The sequence below is a fragment of the Chinchilla lanigera genome, unplaced genomic scaffold (assembly GCF_000276665.1).
Source record: "Chinchilla lanigera isolate Chin_1 unplaced genomic scaffold, ChiLan1.0 scaffold00006, whole genome shotgun sequence".
Classification (NCBI taxonomy): Eukaryota; Metazoa; Chordata; class Mammalia; order Rodentia; family Chinchillidae; genus Chinchilla; species Chinchilla lanigera.
Genome location: NW_004955407.1, coordinates 1,833,017 through 1,847,655, shown reverse-complemented (window position 1 = coordinate 1,847,655; position 14,639 = coordinate 1,833,017). Strand labels below are relative to the sequence as shown.

The 14,639-nt window shown below is 37.0% G+C and overlaps 1 pseudogene; it reads left to right on the top strand.

Moving 5' to 3' along the window:
• Positions 1-2,699: 2,699 nt before the first annotated feature.
• Positions 2,700-4,481, top strand: LOC102030042 (annotated as a pseudogene).
• The last annotated feature ends 10,158 nt before the right edge of the window (positions 4,482-14,639 follow it).

Below are 14,639 nucleotides of genomic sequence, written 5' to 3'. Positions count from 1 at the left end.
AGACCCAAAATGGACATCTGAGATGAATACACACTTCTCAGATAAAGAAAAATGCAAATGGCAAGTAAATACATGAAAAAAATGTTCAACATCATTAGTCATTTGAGAAATACAAATTAAAACACCATTGAGATTCCATCTCATTCCCAAAAGAATGGCTATCGTCAAGAAATCAACCAACAACAAATGCTGGAAAGGCTGTGGGGAAAAAGGAACCCCACTTCACTGTTGGTGGGAATGTAGACTGGTGCAGACACTGTGGAAATCGGTCTGGAGATTCTTCAGTAAACTAGTATTAGAGGAACCAGCTATTCCCCTTCTGGGTATTTTTCCAGAAGAACTGAAAATGTCATATCACAATGATATATTCACCCCCATGTTTATAGCAGCACAATTTATAATAGCTAAATCATGGAAGCAACCCAAATGCCCATCAATTGAGGAATGGATAAAAAAGTTGTTGTATTTTTATAGAATGGAATACTACTCATCTATAAAGAAAGATAAACTCCTTTGTTTAGATTCTTGACTCCAAATTTCTTCCTCGAATGCAGTCTGATGGCTTAATGTTCTCTTTTTAGTTTCCATGTTACTTTAAAGTATGCCTTGGTGATGCTTATCTTCCCATTTTACATGAATTGCATTTTACTTTATATCACATAGAATAATTTATTGTTCTGTTTTACTTTTTTTTCAACTTGGTATTGTATCACATGTTCCATGCTTCTTTGTGAATGTATAGCCCGGTCTCTTAACCACTACATAGGAGTCAGTGGTCTCCTCTATATTTTGGTTTTTCTTCCCCAGGAAGATCTACTCTTAATTTTTTCTAGCACTTTGAATACTCATCTCTCTAAATGTCTGTGCTGGATAAAGGATTATGAAAAGCATTGCAGCAACACTGATTAATTTTCTTTGTTTCATAGGTCAGAAGTGAAAGCACTTCGAGAGTTGATTTACTGTTGGCATTTCTTGCCTAATATTAAGGCGATGGCTAGAGCTACATTACTCATCTGAGGGGCCAGTTCCTCTTTCAGTCTCAGGGGCTTTTGATTGAATTCATTCACAGACTGTGGGATTTTAGGGCAGAAGTACACCCTGTCTTTCTGGCTTTTAGGTACCATTTGCTCTGTTTAGAGATGCTGCTCTTCTCCTGTAACTGGCCCTAACGTAAATATTTGTTTCTTCCAGGCCTACTGAAGCATGTCTATCTGACTTTTTCCTCTTTGACTAACAGGAGAAAGCTCTGCTTTTAAGTCTTCATGTGATTAGGTTAGGATCACATGGAATCACTTTGTATCTTAGGAACAATTGTGCCGGCCAACATAATGTAATCTGGGTCATTACTTCATCTAATTAACAGTTCTGTGGATCATACAGGCAGATATACCAGAGGAGAGAAATCTTTGAAAAAAATTAAGATGCTTTCAAATGAGCATCTCATGCAAGAATTTATTTGTATATACGACTAAGAAAAAGAATCACAGAATCAAATGGTAGTGAATTCCAGGTTCGCTTCAGTACAGAGTAGCAGGTTTGAGGCTTGGTGTTGTGGGGGAAGCAGAGAGAGAAAGTTGGGTGCAATACAAGTCCAAGCTGTGGAGGAAGGCAGAAAACAAACATATGGTATTTTATTACCGAACTAGTGCCTTCAGAAACTATTTAAAATTACTTAAATTGAATTAATATTATTCATTCTATAACATTAATTCTGTTAACAAAATTTTGATGATTAGAGAATCAAAACAAATAATATTGTCTTTTTCCCTATCTAAAAAATCATTTAAAATTTAATGTTAGCAGATCCGTGCATGCTGTGTTTAACCAGCTTTCCTTTCCCTTTCTTCTCTTCCTTTTCTGACTTTTGAAAAAACAGAGTCAGAACATATTTTCAGCTGTACTAACATTCATTAATGTCTTTCTTCTCTTTCACTGGTAAGGAGTCTATGTCCTTTTGTATTTTATTATTTAAGAAAAACAGATTGAAAAGTTACTTAAAATATACAGACATTAGGTGAGTTCGAGAGCAGCCTGGGCTACAAAGTGAGTTCAAGGCCAGCTTGAACTGCAAAGCAAGACCCCATCTCAAAAAGACAAAAAAAAAAAAAAAAAAAAAAAAAAATAAAAAAATGTCAATAGGGTGTTACACACCTGTAGTCCCAGTACTCAGGAGGCTGAGGCAGGACGTTTGCCATGAGTTAGAGGCCAGCCTGTGCTACATAGTAAATTCAAAGTCAATTTAAACTATGTTAGATCTTGGTTCAAAATAAAAATAAAAAAAAAGAAGGAGAGGAGAGAGTGGCCCGGATTACCCAGGTTGAATCTAGTAAGTGTCCTTAAACACAAGCAAGAAAAGCAGAAAAAATCGATGTACGAATGGTTTGACATGAGAAACAGTGAAGTGGATGCTTCCGGCTTTGAAGGTTGAAGAGAGCCACACTGAAGGAACAGTAGTTCTGTGAGGTCCAGTTTGGATTTCTAACATCCAGAACGAACGCAAGGTTCCAGGAAAGTGCTGCCAGTAACACGTTCAGTAAGAGCAAGATGAACTGAAGATATCGCAATTGTCCTCTTGCTAGTCTTTCAACAAAACTCTACGCTCTAACATTTTTGGGGGAAGTAAAACCAACAGCAGTGGTTGTGTTTTGCATTAGTGGTGCTGTAACCAGAGAAGGAACGGGTTTGTAGTTCCAGGGAGGATGAGAGGTACTGTAGTAAATGGCCTAGTAAATATTAGCATTTCCACTATTGACAAGCGCTATGAAATAAAGAGTTCCCTGACTGGCCTGATATCCTCGAGCTAAGATATTTCATTCTGTTTGCTGTCTTTATTTGTACCATTCTTTGGTGAAGGAGGACACAAACCAAGATGGCTCGCATTTACATCCTTTATGACAGGACTGGGAGCATTTGTATTTTCCTTGCCACACTTTTTTAGTGGACAGTATCAACAGGGCTCCGTTTTTGAAGATACTTGCTCAGCAAAATCAGCACGAGCTGTACCTCTTCAGGGTCTTTGCTTTCTAACTACCTGTATGTCTTCATCCTGGGCCAACTATTGCTGGGGAGGACACCCTTCTCTACACCCTGGGTACTGCCCTCATCAGTGAGTCTTTGCCCACACACAAATCTTCCATCTACATAGGAACTGACTATTCTATGTCACTGTTTGGCCCTACCATTGGCTATGTATTGGGAGGACAGGTGTTAAACATATACATGGATTTTGCTGTAGGACAGAGCACTATGTCACTAGAGATGACCCTTGGTGGCTGGGGAGTTGGTGGATTGGATTTCTTGTATCCTGGCTCTTGGCTTGGTCTTTAATAATACCTTTCGCTTGCTTTCCAAAACATGTACCAGGTACAGCAAAAATTCAAGCTGCAAAAACTTCCCAGACACATCAGAGTAAAACCAGTTCCTTACCACATATAAATGAGGATTCTGGGCAAAGTATTAAAGATTTTGCAGTGGCTTTAAAGAATTTGAGAAGGAATACTGTCTTTGTATGTTTTAGTTCTGTCAGCTTTTTCAGAAGCCTTAATTACTACTGGGTTTGCTGTATTTTAACCTAAATTTGTAGAAAATCAATTTGGACCCACATACAGCTTTGCAGCTACCTTTGGAAGAGCTGTTTTAATTCCTGGAGCCCTCTTGGTCAGATTCTAGGTGGCATCATTGTTTCAAAATTCAAAATGATGTGTAAACATGCTGTGCAGTTTGTTTTGGTTACTGCTGGAGTTGCACTCGTGTTGACATTTGTACTTATTTGGGCCAAATGTGAAAATGAGCCATTCGCAGGTGTCATATAATGGGACCGGGGAGCTGGGAAATGTGACAGGCTCTGTAACGCCAACTGTAACTGTTCGCTGTCTTGTTATTATCCACTGTGTGGAGGAGATGGAGTCCAGTATTTTTCTCCCTGCTTTGCAGGTTGTTTAAACTGAGTTTCAAAGAGTAAACCAGAGATCTATTACAACTGCTCCTATACTGAAAAAAATGCCCAGGTAACGTGTACAGAGAGTGTAGGCTTTGAAGTTAGACCTGGAAAATGTGAAACTCACTGTTCAAATTTGCCCTTATTCCTTGGCATTTTTTTTTATTACAGTGATTTTTACCTTCATGGCTGGTACTCCTATAACTGTGTCCATACTGAGGTGTGTTGATCAGAGGCAGCTGTCTTTAGTTTTGGGCATGCAGTTCATGGTACTTCGATTACTGGGTACCATACCTGGATTAATTATACTTGGTGCCACAATAGACACTACATGTACTCTGTGGGATATTAATGAATGTGGGATTAACGGAGCTTGGTAGCCATAAGTGATACTTGTAAAATTATCACTATTTTCTTCAATGGACTTGCAATCTTTTTGTACAAGTCACCACCACCAGGCATTGAGGTGTCATTTCAAAATCAAAATACAGATGTGACTACTGCAATAGAGCAAGACCTCAACAAAGGAGTGAATGATGGGTGAAAGAGAAAAAGGAAATCATTTTACAACTAGAAAATCAACCTTCATTTTGGAGAACCGAGTGCCATTACAGCATGATTTGCTCAATATGGACAACACTTTAAAAACTGATGTTTCATAACTGCGTGTGTTTGTTGCATGTACATGGACAGTTGTTTTTGTTGTGGTGCAAGAAATGGACCTGAGCCTTCGAAGTCCATCAAAGCTTCAAATCATACATGCTCATTTTTTTCCACACCAAGTAAAAACAAGAAAAATAGCCAACAATTAGTTAAATGTTTACATTTTAAAACCACAGTGAGAAAAAGTTCTAAAGCAATAATGGTTTTTTAATCTCTTTTATTGTTTGTTACATTTTAATTTTCATGGTCAAATATTTTATTTGAAAATTTACCATGTAAAAATTTAAACTCATCAAGTTTATGTAATATTCTATGGGAATTATTATAGGAAGCCCATGAATTTAAAGGCAGCTTTGCAAAGGAGTTTCTTTTTTTATTATTATTATTTTAGAGAGTAAAAGAGGGATAATATAGTAATAGGGAGCACTTACCAAACTATAGACAAAGTGGTTGGAAATTGTCAATGGTTGTTGTTTTACATATTGTTATCTACAAGATAGTTTCTCAGGAAAACAAATAGACAAACAATAATGAGTTACAGACAAAAGTGGTAGGTTATTATCCATGGTTGTTTTACTACACTTTGGTATCTTCAAAGTGGCTTCTAAAGAAAATAAATAGAGCTATACATGAGTGACCAACTGAATATTCATTGACTATTCTCAATGGTTGTTGTAGGAAACACATAGTAATAAACATACATCCATTTACAAAATAGCATAGGAGTAATACAAACATTACAGAGTTATGGACAGATTAGTAGGAAAATATGAATAACTGCTGTAATACATGGTGGTATCTTCAAAGTGGTTTCTCAGAAAGACAGAGATATGCAAGAAAGATGTAAAAAGTAGTTACAGCCTAATGGTTGTGAAAAATAGCACATTACCTCCTCACCAGTGACTCCTTTCACTGAGGTATGACGGCTGGAAGGAAGGCCGGGATTGAAAAGAAGGACCGAGAGACTTGCACTTGTGTCTGGCAACAGGCTGTTTTCTTTTCCCTCTATAGTCATGATTACCCGGGGCTCCTCCATGGAGATGACAGTCTGGCCAGAGGGAGAAGGCAGAGTATGCCCTGGGCCCCCTCATTCTTGTTGGGCTAACTGGTGGGATGGGTCTGCACTCTGGGCCCTCTGCTTCAGAGGGCAGACCGATCTCCAGAGTTCACTTTTGCACTCAAGGCATGGACGAGGGGCTTCTTAGGTCAGTTCCTCTTGAGGTGGCCTGGCTTTTAACAGTGGTAGCAGATGAATGCAGTTATCGAGTTCTCCCTGGGGCCCTGAGAATCAAACTTAGGGTCTGTTTCTCTTAGTGCTATAGCAAAAGCAGCTGCTTTTTCTTGGGCTCTTTGTTTTCTCTTCTTGGTTTCCTCCTCACCACAGCTATGGAAATACTGAGGAGGCAGGTAATTCTTACTAACATCTCAAGTGAGCCATCTGGGGTAAAAGCCATTTTTTTGTAGCTTTTTCTCTCTAGCCTGCCAGCGCACTGGGACGCCATAACAATTTAGTGTTCTTTCCCCAACCGTCAGCACAGGCAGCAGGAATCTTGGTGCAGACTTCTCTGGAGCTCCATGCACTCTTGCACTGCAACCTGTACTGTCAGGGGAAGAATGGCTTCCAGGGGGTCTCTCCAGGTATTGCACAAGGTCTTCCTGGTTTCCAGCTTCTGAATGGCTCTGGTGACGCCGGTCAACTAGACCTCTGAGTCTTTGGGTGTAGCCTGTATTCTCATGTTCTCTGAGTCCTTGTTCAGCAGCTGCTCCTCCACTGACTCTGGACCTTTCTAGTTTTCAACGGCAGGGGCAAGAGTGACCCATTGTGTGGCATGTATTCCCAGGAGCTTCTCCATGTCGGGATGATTAACACACGTCCCTGGGCGGGCCTCCGCGGCTGGCGCGTGGTGGGCCAATTGCGTCATTGCTTCTCCGTGCCATGATATAAATTAATAAATTATTACACGTTAATCTAATTTTGAATCATAGGAGAACTTAGTAGTTTACCAATGAGTTAAATTCTAAAACACCAAGTCTAACCTGATTTTAGCAACTGGCTATAAATTATTGATTAAATGTTAGACTCTATGTTACCTATTATATTGGCAATAAAATATCTTAGATATTTCAAATTTCAATTTTTACATGTTCTTCACATAGTTTTATGAAATATTTCATGAAATATTTAAGACTCAAAATTTTTCATTACAATGTTTTAAAGTATTTCAAAATATTTTAATCAGAATTTTTTTCTTGATTGACATTTTAATGAAAAATATTTTTATTTTAACAGACCCCTCTTGTCACTCAAGACTATTCTTCTCCTCATTCTTATTCCCCAATAAATTTTCCTACTCTTAAAAAAGAAGAAAAGAAAAAAATATATTTGTAAATTGTCACTATTTTATATCAAACCACTTTTCCCATGACAAATTGGTTAGACTATGTTTTGAATGACAATTTCTTCTCCTAGTCATTCACGATTTGCTTTTTAGATTTATAAATATTTTATGAATGATGGCACCAGTGAGTCTGATTATAATGGGCCCTAAAGATTAGACAATGCAAGTCATATTCTCCTGAATAAAATATATCCCATCTTAATACACAGATTGCCATTTTAATCAGGAAAATTGTTATCAATATTAAAATAATATTCAGCATAGTCTAGACAAAGTTTGAAAACTTTTGAAAATATGTAAAGTAAAATCATATCAAAGTCTAAGTAATGTTTTTGGAATATTTTCACTTAATTTTAATTTTTTTAGAAAAAGATTATTTTAAGATTATAACTTGAAAAAAAAAAGATTATAACTTGATTATCATTTCAAATGATAAATATGTTTTTGCACATTGCTAAAAACATTAAAAGTGATTTTTTATTTCTACAGAATGAAGTTTTGTGTTAGACTCCTTTCAAAGGCTTGTATTCAGAAGATGTATACTATGAAAATTTGTTAGTGATGTAGTATGCAGCTGCCATTACACCCCTCTCTTCTTTTTTTTTTTTTTTCTCCCGTACCAGGAACCGAACTCACGACCTTGCACTTGCCAGGCAGGCACCCCTCTCTTCTTGAATTTAGAGAACATAATGGCTTTCACACATATATCTTTATGTTTTCCCATTAGTCTTGGTATTTGATATACTTGATTAAAATTATCTGAAAATTTAATATGAATATTATGTGTCTTATGCATAATATTGTCCATAAAATATTAGAAAATTGGACTTCCATATAAATCAGAGTAAGAAATATAAGAGCAAAAGTGGTGAAGATAGAGTACAATGAACATTAGGTACAGAAATGAAGAATCCTCAATTTTAGTAATATTCATGTGCAATAATTTATATTTCATATTCAATATTACCAGAAATGTTATTCTAATAAAATGATACAACTAGATGTTACCCAACAAAATGGAAATGTCCTCTTGAATAAGCACCATTGTTGCCCAAAATGTCAGTGAGTATTTTGGACAAGTGAATGTTGTGCTACTTTTAAAGGAGTAATAGGTAGAAGAATCCTGGTACAGTCACACTAATTGCCTAGTTAGGTCATCGCAGAGCTCTAATCAGGCTGCTGGAGGAAGTGAAGTGGCCTAGGCTCAGCTTTTGTGCAGGAGCTCATGAAAAATCATGTAACACCTTCATTTAAACAATAAGGATGTTCTCCACTTAAAAAACTGCTCTTAAATTTTATTTAACTCACGTCTACACCCTGGGGAATTCTGAGCTGAAAAGTTCTGTAAAGATCCTAGTCTCACATCATCTGTTCATGGATGAAAAGTTAATGTTCAGTGAGTTCAGAACTTGTCAAAGTGTGTGCGTGATGATTCATGAAGTAGGCGTGATGGGGTTTGTGTGGTTAATGAGGCTGCAGCGCACCCACAGAACATGGCTTTCTCCACTCCAACTGATGTTTCACAATGACAAAATATTGCTCAAAATTTTAATATCACATGAATTTTGCAGCTCCTCTTGGGACTCTGCTTAATAAAGATGTGAATGGATACATTTTATTCTTTTGTCATTATCTTTTCAATATTAAGAGATATTTGCAGTAAAGCTAGAGAAAATACTGACAGGAAGAGAATACTCTGATCTCATTGCCTTCCGGAATGTGACATTGTATTTGTGTATTAATGAATGTTCTTTAGTGAATTATTGTGCTTTTGGTATTCAAAGGATAAGAATTGTTAGTATTCATTTGAATATTAATTTAGACTAGATGAAATGTATTTTTTCCCAAAACAGCTTTATAATTTCACCACTCTGCTCACTTATATTGATTAGTAAAGATCTTTTAAAATATATTCTAACAAACAATCTTGTCATTTTATTACTTTAGTATCGCATAATGAGGGTTATTCTAGCTATTCTTTACCTAAAATTGTTCACAGAAGAGTCAATAGGGGTTCTTTAAATTTCTTCTCAAATATTTGTATTTGTATATTAATATATATTGAAATAAAGTTACATAAAAAGCCATATAATTAAGTACACATGTGTGCAAAGATAAGAAAACTCATGCATATGTTTTGTACTTGAGAGCAAGATAGACAATTTTCTGACTTCGAAAATATTCTACACTGATATTACTTCTAGGTTTTCAGTTAATGGAACAAAAATCCTTTCCCTACAGCACAAATTTTATAACTTTAGATAATCAAACAAGACCACCTTCAATCAACTTTAAATCTATATAAAATCATATAGATATAGATGATTATAGCTATAGATATAGATATGGATATAAAGATATAGGCCAGGGATATAGCTCAGCAGCACAGTTCCTGCCTGGCAAGCACAAGGTCCTGAGTTTGATTCTCAATACAAAAAATTATAATATATATTTGAATATATGTGTGTATATAGTCATGATATATATAGAAAGAAAGAGGATAGACAGGTAGATACATAGATAGAGAAACTCTGGGTATTAGCTAACATTTCAGATAATTTTATAGTGTCTATTGTCATTGTTTTGAATTTAGAAGCAGTGGATTTCCAGAACCTCATGACTCACAACTGGAATGATGGGTATCAGTTCTAGACTGTATTTCAGAACATGGTCATTTCTATCCCATATTCTATTCCACTGTCCTAGTTCATTCTATGTTGCTTTAATACCTGAGGCCAAGATCTTTATTACAGTAACCGTGTTTATTTAGTTCAAAGTACTGGGCATTCAAATGTAAGATACAGGTGTCTGCTAGGGTCTGGTGACAGAGTGTATCACAAACTTGAAGATTCAGGTTTGCTCATAACTGCTCCTGTGAAACTTCTTGTGAGAGCAACCAGGAGCAACTTCCACAAGAAAACCAGTAATTGTTCAATACACCTACTCAATATCAACAAAACTTCAGCACTTAAAAGTTTTAACACTTGTCCACATTGCTACATTGTGGAGCAAGGTATAAAAAACCACGTGAAACTTTCAGGACGAACCATATCCAAGCCACAGTTTATTCTAATGAAAACTGACATATTATCATATGCCTGAATAAGGTACAAAATGTAAAACTTCCAATGTTAAATAGGACGTAGGGAGAAAATATTTATTTAATTAATCCATTAAGTATTTCCCAACTGAAAAGGAATCCTCAGTCAAAACAGTATTGAAAGACTGTGAGGCTCTTATATTTCTGTGAAGTTCATATTGAGTTTCTTTCTTTTTAAAAGCTAAGGCTCTGCCCAGGTATGTGGTGCTGCACTTGATCAAGGTGAAACAAAGGATGAGCGCTTACTCAGAATCCATGTCCAGTTCTAACTCCGAGTGTCCTGCCTTAAGGGAGACCTTCCATGTGAAAGAGTCTCGGGAAAAAAACAGCACTCATCTGAATCTTCTGTGGCTTTTTATAGAACCAGAAAGCAAGAATAAACAACATGTGTGCAGGAATTTATGTAGGCCACAGCAGAAAGACAGGGAAAGACAGGGTGGTTTGCTACATAACCGGACTGAAGGCTTTTCTAGAAGTAATTATTCAGAGTATGGGGAGGACGTTGGCCAGAGCATACATTTCTTAAGACAATGTGTTTTGATCTTACTTGGACTGTTTCCCTGTAGGCTATCCTCAAATCTTTGAGCACACATTCCAGGAGGTTTGGGCTAGTGGCCCCAAAAGTCCCTTTGTCTCTTCATATCCATTTCACCCTGGCCAAAGTCCCCACAGGTAAAGCATTCTGTAAGAGTTTTGTAAACTGTGATGAGTACACAGTACATACGTGTAGGTAAAGAAGTGATCAGCAACTTAGTATACCAAATACAAAACATTTTAAGTATCTAAATTTAGTTGATTTTGGAAAGCAATTCTTCAAATATTTAGTGAGAGCAGAAATAAAATAATGAGTTCTTTCTATGTAGTGATACTTTAAGCTGAATAATAATTTATTCAATGAGTAATTTTGAACAAAATTTATCTGTGAATTATTTACTGTAGGCAATAACTTATTAGTTAGTATCTATTAGCTACCTAGATGATTCTTCTGAAAAGTTTTGTGTAATTTCACTCTTGCATTCAACAGAAGTGTCAGATGTGTTTCTTATATTTCCTTACTCACTTCTATCAGTTGGTATTGGCTGTTGGTTATTGTTCTAAGGATCCTATGCATATGATCTTCCATCCTCAAATGTTTAGCAATCAGTTTAAAATTCTTTTGTTCAATTTCTACAAAAATTACAAAAAGGCAGAGCATAGCTCTTTTTAGTGTTAACAGCCTGAGTTTCAGATGCCAGCAGCTCTCAGCTCCTAGCATTAGCTCATCCACACTCCTGTCAGTAACTCCTGGAAGCTGTCAGAACCCTTCCAGGGACTGGCCAGGATGGCTTCCATGGTTACTTTTAATTACTCTCTGTCACTGGTCACTTGCCATCCCTGGTGTGGTGAGCAGGCTTTGGATTTACCAATTCTTCATGTACCAGTTCAAGATTAATATCACGTATGCTCATAAACATCTCTTTAAAGGAGGCTTTACTAGAACTTACAAGGCAGCCTAAAGGAGGAGTGATCATACTGACCTGGAAAAAGAGATTGCTTATTTAGGGGAGAAAAAGGCAACCACACACAATATCCCACTTCCTGCTGAGTTGTGGGTCAGAGCAGAGCTCATCACATACCTAAGAATCATGAAAACAGGTGGAATCCTCCAAGAGGGCTGTGGCTCAGAGCTCTCTGGGATGGGCCTGTTACCCATGCTGGCTGCCTCCCACTCAAATGTTTTCCAGAGTGACCATAGAACACATGATATAGATGTGGCCAGCTGCAAAGTGTCTTGCACAAAAGCAGGAGGAAAAAATTTAAAAAGTAAGTCTTGGGGAGCATCAGGTCCATATCAACTGTCTCGAAATGATCTAGACCAGCATCGTTCCATGAATGTCTCAGATTGATATTCTAAGTCAAAGAAGTTACAATCAACAAGGTTCTGGAAGACCTGCAAGGCTGTGGGACTTATAATGTCATTTATATTATGTGTGCTGGTCAATTAATTTATAAGTTTAGCTCAAATTCAAAGTATAGTTAAATAAACTCCTATTTTAGTAACTTCTCAGTGCTGTGACAAAATATCAGACACCAATAAGTTTAGAGGAAAGATTTATTTTAGCTCACAGTTTGTAGAAGTTTCAGTCCACAGTTGGCTGGCTCCAAGTCAGAGAAGCTTGATAGAGGGACATGGCAGAAGAGAAATAGCTAATTGTATGGGCTTTTTATTCCATTCAGGCGACAAGCCAATGGATTGGTGTCACCCATGCTCAAGGTTGGTCTTCCCTCTTCAATAAATCCATCATCCACAGACAGAACTGTGCTAAACAAATCAGTGGACTAATCCAGTATCACACACCCAAATCCAGTCATTCCCCAAAGCACACAAAGCTATGAGCACATTAAGTTTTGAGGGGACCTCTAGATATAAGCCATAACAGACCCCTGTCTCTTCAAGGGAAGAGCTTCAGAAAATTAGTGGCCTGTTTAATATTCGGGGACGCTGTTACCCAACACATGTGAACAGTACTTACAGCCATTGAATATTTGCTCAGAATGGTAGTGAGCTACATGTAGATTTTCATAGTCTTTCCTTTCTCTTTTCTATAAGGCAAAGCAAAGGCCCTTTTACATTAAATATTCCAGTTTCTTTTTTATAGACACACTATATTTAATATATCTCAAAGGCAAAAAGCGAAGCTAACATTTGAATATTAGGAGAGTTTTATGTTGCAGAACAGAAAGCAGATAAATAATGGATAAGGAGGGATTGTGATGGATACACATGCGAATTTCTGGCTTGTTCAGCTGCCTTGTGATCATGCCACTGCCCTTATCAACAATAGCTTGGTAGGAATTATTAAATAATTAAATTAGTATATGGAATGGACAACTGGAAATAGGTAGAGCATGAGGATTACTATCTGTGAAATCTGATTTCAGAGTAAAATTCACATTTCTTACTTTTTTTGGAAGTATAGTTTTACTGAAGCTGGTGAAATAGTGAATATTATTACATCAATGACATTAGGCAGGAAGTTATTTAAATAATGAGGCTCAAAGGCCCCCTCCACAAAGAAGCAATCTCAAGTGGCATCCTCCTTGGTGAACCAGAAAGAAAAAATATCTTTCTACTACATTCAAAACATAATTTGAGGGGACAGAAATACATAGTAAGGTTTGCTTTAGAGAACATTTGCCTTGGATGCAGCAAGACTTGGTCGCAGGTTCATCTCAGGTGACTCTGAGCCATGGCCTCTTTGGATGATTCTACAACGGACACAGCCAGGCAGGAGGAGGGGAATGGAAAGCGTGTGGCAGTCATGGACTAAAACAATTCTAATATCCAACTGAAGCTTTAAACTATGGTTTTGTTTCCAAAATACACAGTTGTCCTCTTCTTAGCGCTGCCTTCCGTGTTCTCAACTCTAGTTTTTGAGGATATCTTGTCCTGGGGAGGAAGTATGCTTAGCTTACAGTAAGTAGGTCTTCCAGTCTCCTTCTTAAATAAAGAAATTTGAGGACTAGAACCTTCTTCTTGCTCTGAATTCTTTTACGTTTTTAGACTCCTATTCCAGGATAGCAGTGTTTCCATTAGACTAGCTCATAAGATACTCACTGGTTTCCTAAAACAGCACTTATTCAAAACTAAAATAGTCTTATCACTAGATCTTTTCAAGATAGCAACCTGTTATCTTTGAGCTTGGTTGAGAATGCTGTGACATTTAAACCATTAATATTCTTAGAAGCCCTACTTTTGATACCACCCTACATTTCTATGAAGTTTTAACAGAGATCCAGATAGTCACATTACATTGTTTTGCTGACTCTATTTTTATTGGAATCTGCTGTGTGAAGAAACAGAAAATATGAAATAGTTTAATTATCAAATTAGTATATCTTTGGCTTTTCAAAACTCTGTACTTCTGCTAACCAACTAAGTCTTTTATAATTTTCCTGTTACCTTTTTAGTTACAACCTGCGTTCTGGTATTCAGGCCAGTATCACGCTCTTCTGGGCCTTCAAAAGCAGCAGCATTTTACTTGTAAGTATTAATTTGCATATTACATATTTACTGCAATGTAATAAACTAACCCCAAATGTAAAGGCTTAAAATTGCAGTGATTTATAAATTCCCAAAGATATGTGGGTTAGGTGGTCATTTTTCAATTCCTTTTGCCTGGAATAACTATGTAGCTGCATTCATCTGGAACACAACTGTGCCGAAAGCCCGGCTGATATGGAAGGCTTGAGATGGCCTCACTCATAGATGGTGATCAGGACTGGTTTCAAATGAAACTTTATCCTCCAGGGTGCTGATTTAGCTTCCATGATGATCTTAAACTGAAATTCAAAAGAGTGGAGGTTTAAAAGCCTCTTGAGTTTTAGACTCTGCAACTAAGAAATAATTTCTTCTAGCACACAGAGTCAAGGTCAGTCAGAAGAGGACTAGCTTTAAGGGATGGTAACATTGCCTCTACAATTGAATTGAGGAGTTGCAAAGAGTATGTGACCATATTCAACCTAGACCATATTCAACCAATTCTTGTGCCATAAAAAG